Below are 5,704 nucleotides of genomic sequence, written 5' to 3'. Positions count from 1 at the left end.
GAGAGAGGAAAGAAACAACAACTCGTTCACGCTACTGTTCGGGCGACCTTTCGTCGCCGAAAAACGGCATCTCCTCCCCGGATTCAACACTATTTTGGGATATAAATTGATTGGGAATTTAGGTTCGGAAGCTAAGTTTTCGATTTGAATCGGATTGCAGGTTTCGTCGCGGATTCGAATTGGTCATTCTTATTCAGGTTGATTTCGGGTTACTGTTCCGACAGTAGCTTCGTCGGAATCATCCCTTCCGTTCGTCGTTCGTATAAAACGGTCAAACCTCCCTCTATTGTTCTTCACTTCCGGACGAAATCCGTCCGACGATTGGTTGTTCTGGTCGTCCGCATCACCGGTGACTCATCGGAGTCTGAACCCTGCGGGTGTTTGATTTTCCGTGGGATTTTAGCGAGCTTTTTGAGTCATCGGTCTTTTGGGTTCTGTTTCGAATCATCGAGTTGGGTCCAATTTGAAGTCTAAATTCAGTTCGAGTTTGGTCGCGGTTAAGGTTGGCTTGGGGTTCCAGTCACAGTTTTAATCGAAATAATACATCGAGTTTGAAAGCTACGAATCGAGGTCCAACTCTATTTCCCTCTTTTATTTAATGTTTATTATATTTTGCTGTGTTGGAGTGAATATTGTGTTTGGTTGATGATTGTGATGTGGTGATATGTTTCGATATCGTGTTTTGAGCAATCGTGATTACTGTGGTTGATGTTGATTGATTGATTCACGTGAATAAAGGAATTGAAAGATTTGAATTCATGTGGGAATAAGTGGGGCGAGAATTGAAAACTGATATAATTAGTGAATTATGATTAGTTTGATTCATTAGTTGTTTGACTTGAAATAAACGTTAATTGAATTTGGTAGTATCAAGATACGCCGATTGGAATAGGCAAGACGTAGGTCGGGTAGGCAAATCTGGAGATTGTGGGTTGATTGAATGTTTGAAATTTGATTGAATAGTTTGATTTTATCACTTTTGAATCAATTGTATAATTTGGCCGGGGAATGCCCGAAGTACCTGTATATATTTATTCACCGGGGAATGCCCCGAGGTATCATGTACCCGGAAGACGTTCGTGATAAAGGCCCGAGGCGTCGGGTAGAGCATTAGTCTAGAATTAATTTACAGTAGGTTTATATTTTCGCATTTTTTTTGTTTTGGACTGTATAATTGGACTGGACACTAAATTTTGGATTGTTTTGCTTTTGATTGATTGTTTTATGTGTTTTGTGTGGTTTATACACTTATAATGTCAAAGTTAGCCAATACACTCCACCAAGCTACCGTGGTCAAACAACGGGATCGAGGGGTGTCTAACACCTTCCCCTCGGTCAACAGAATTCCTTAGCCGGAATCTCTGTTCGCAAACCAGTTTTAAGAGTCAAAATATTTTGAAAAGGAATTTCCAAAAGGTGACTTGGCACACCCGATTTATACCAAGTGGCGACTCTGAGTTGTAATGTAAATAATCCTTTTTCGAAATAAATTTTCAATCTTTTGTCACTTTAATAATAAAACCCTTTCGAACCATGAAATTAGTCTTTCGGAGTAAAAAAAGGGGTGCGAGACTCTCAATCCACTCGTCAGTTGGACTCTGAATGTAAAGAGGGTGTTAGAGTTGGTAAAAGTCCCACATTAATTGAAGAATAAACTGACAATTTACTTATACGGACTTGACAACCTCCTCCCTCTCCACCCCCGGCCCCCCACCCCTTTGGGATTGAGTAAGATCCAAGTGCCATGCATATCATTAAAAATCTCATACTATGTCATAGGAAGCAATTAGTATATACTTTGGAGTATAAAAGGGACTTGAACAAGGTGATCATTTATATTTCTTTGAAGCGTTGAAAGATAGTCATAGACAAGGTGATCGTCCTTCGAAGCATAAAAGGGACTTAGCCTATGAGATATATTGGTGTCTCATCGAGTTTTAGTAGTGTCAATTATTCAGTTACAGGCATATCGTCGATCGACAGAGAAGATAGGGAGAATAAATTACAAATTGAACGACATTAAAATTCGAATATCACTACTAGAAAACAAAGACGGACAAATAATTATATAGCTAAAAACCAAAATTCTTCACTAATTCATTATTGCTAATCTTACTTGACAAAGATTAGCAATAAATTATAAGAAGATTTTGTCAATTACTCCCTTCATCCTATTTTACTCGTCCCAAATTGGGATGACACAGCTATTAAGAAAAATAATAAATAACATGGCTAGTTTACTATAATACCTCTATTAAATGACGTTTATATTTTAATTTAAAGAAAAAATAAGTAATGCAAAGGGTAAAACATGGAGAAAATTTTTTTTATCTTGTCTTGATAAATAAAAAAGGACAAGTAAAATGGGATACCAGATTAGAAAATTGGGACTGATAAAATGGAACGGAGGGAATACAAGAAATTCGGCAATAAATTTACAAAGATTATAACTAATTTCATTTTTTTAGTGTATATAAAAAATGTTTAATCAAGTTCAGACATTTTGGTTCCAAATTTTTGTACCCAAGAAGACAATCCAAATTATAGAAATGATATGCAGGAGATTCCTCTATATTAGCTTGATATAAGTTATGTTTGGATATTTGGTTTTGCAGTTTTTTTTAATCTTTGTTATAGTTATAAGTAGGGGTGTACATAGGTCGGGTTGGTTCGATTTTTATTCAAAAAAAACAATCATGTCGATCTATTAAAACTATAAACCAAATCAAACCAACATAAAATTAGTTTTTTCGGTTTAGGTTTTGATCGATTTTTTCTGGTTTTTCGATTTTTTCAATTTTTTTCATTTTTTTTATAATATTTAGTTTTTACAATTATATTGTGATCGAACACTAGATCAAATATGTTTTCACTCATGCGCTAATGAAAAATCATAATTAAGAAAAAATGAGGAGCGAAAAAATCTCTTGAAACTAAAAAGTGAGATGAAGAGTGAAAAGTTTAGGTTTTGAGTTTATATTGGGTTTTCGATCATTTAATTAGCAATTAAAGGACAAATATTACAACTTAAAGGCTCAAATCAAATATATATCTACATTTACTTTCAAATTATTGAAAATTACTAAAACTAGTTGAAAAAGTATTTAAAAAGTAGATTATAATTAATATTTTACGTTAAAAAAGGTACATATATACATACATACATACATATATATATATATATATATATATATATATATATATATATATATATATATGTATGTATGTATGTATGTATGTATGTTATGTCAATTTAATTCGGGTTCGGTTTTACTTTTTTTTTGTTAACACCAAAACAAACCAAGAATGATCGGGTTTTTTTTTCTAACGTCAAACCAATCAAATGAAATCATTAGTCAATTTTTTTCCTCGATTTGATTTGGTTTATCAATTCGGTTTGACTTGACGGTTTGATCTGTAAAGCCCTAATTATAAGTCTTTTGAACAAAAGATCTTCATGATTTTCACATATATGAAATTTTAAAAGATTATTTTTCTTTATTCAATTTGTAAATGGCCGTAAAATATCATTCCCGACTATTTGCCAATTAGTTGTCATGTGTAACAAAGTGCCTAAAAAATATCCTACCGTGGAACATAGTTTTCATATGAATATCTTTTTTTCCATTGCTCGATCAAAAATTCATTGAAATTTAATTCATCGTACGTTTTCGGATCGATTCTATTGAAAGAACCATTAAAATTTCCGTCTTTTTAAAGGTAATAAAAATAAATATAGAACATTAATTATAAACATTTTAAATATGAATTGATAATATTCGAATAGTTTATGCCATCAAGGAAGCAAATAAGAATTTTTGTTGTTGTATTGTTAGGTCATTTTCTGGAAGACTTTTCTCTAGTCTTCAAGCAAATTGAAGAGATTTGTCCCCTCTTTTTTTTTTCGATCATTTGGTGTTCAGTATTCGCATTGGAGCCTAACTAATTCGAATTAGCGCTGCGTAGGCCTCATTCAGAGGAAAATACTCTCTATCAAGGATATTTTCACACAGAGCTCGAATACAAGACCGCTGATTAAGAGAGGAGCAGCCCATATGATGTGGCATCGTGATTTGTTCCCTCTTATTTAAACTTGATAGTACACGAAAAAGAGTCACTGAATACGTCATTTAAGTCTCTAAGTATTGACTGTATCAAAGAGTAATTATGCACCACTATTTCTAGATATTCTAGGATCAGGCAGTCCAACAAACTTACAAGTTGGGGAAATTTTTCAAAATAAATATGTATATTATCTAATTATGTATTAACATTCAATGTATTATGATATTGGATGTATTAGGTTCCAAAAAAATAGGTAAGTACGTATTTTTTTGAGTTCCGTAGATAAGTACATAGATATTATATTGATGAAAAGTGTGTGAATTTTTTTAATTATATAAAATTAAATATACACTCATAATAATTACTATTTAACTTCGATAGAATACATAATTTTTCGATGTGGATCATTTTTGGCCAAAGATGAAGATGGCTCCATCCAATGTGCTAGATGAGTGTGGAGGTGGGATTGAGGTAAAGAGTACATGAATTGGTGGGGGATTAGTTGGTGAAGATAAGTTCTGTTTGACAAACCAAACAAGTGATGATGAGGGTTGTTGAAAGAGCAGAAAGAATGTAAGTACTAATAAACTCGTTTTAACTATAAAAAATAAATTAGTTTTTCTACTTTTTATAAAAGTCATTTCTCAAAATGATCCTTTATATCGAACACACCTTGTATAAGGGGCAGACCTTGGTTCAAAAATATAGTGCTTCGACACCTGTTAAATTTGTAGAATAGATATAATTATATAAAAAATAGATAAAAATTAATATAAAATGAAAAAAAATTATCTATAAAATCAATTTTCATTTTCAAATAAAACCTTAAAATTTTAAGTGTTAATAATTAATATGTATACTTGAACCTCCTGATTGTCCACAATCCATGAATTCTGAATCTGTCGTTAAATTTATGTATGCCCACAATTTCTATCTTCATTGTAGGAATTATAATATTTTTTATAAAAAATATGTTTTGAGAAGATTAGGTGAGGTGGCCAGAGCAAGATGGATGATAAGTCAATTGATAAGTGACCTTTTGACATTTTCTAGTGCATTAATATCCGTAAAATAAAATAATCAAGAAGATAGGTGAATATTTTAATTTTTAAATGAAATCTGAAAGCTTTAAATGTTAATATATATATTTGAACCTTCTGATCGCCCACAATTTATAAATTCTGAATCTATCACCAAATTTATGTATGCTCACAATCTCTATCTTCGTTGGTAGGAATTATAATATTTTTTATAAAAAAAAAATTGAGAAGATTAGGCCAGGTGGCATAAGTTAATTGATAAGTGACCATTTGACATTTCTACGTGCATTAATATCCGTGAAATTAAAAAAGATGTATAAGTATTTTAATTTTTAAATGGAATCTGAAAGCTTTGAGTATTAAGATACATGTTTGAACCTTCTGATTGCCTACAATCCAACGATTCTAAATCCGTCACTAAATTTATGTATGCCCACAATCTCTATCTTCATTGGTTGGAATTATAATATTTTTTATAAAAAAATATTTTGAGAAGATTTTTTGAGGTGACATAAGTCAATTGATAAGTGACCATTTGACATTTTCTACATGCATTAATATCCGTAAAATCAAGAAGATAGGTAAGTATTTTAATTTTT

This window comes from Capsicum annuum, chromosome 3 (assembly GCF_002878395.1).
Source record: "Capsicum annuum cultivar UCD-10X-F1 chromosome 3, UCD10Xv1.1, whole genome shotgun sequence".
Taxonomy (NCBI): Eukaryota; Viridiplantae; Streptophyta; class Magnoliopsida; order Solanales; family Solanaceae; genus Capsicum; species Capsicum annuum.
This window is presented reverse-complemented; position numbering follows the sequence as displayed.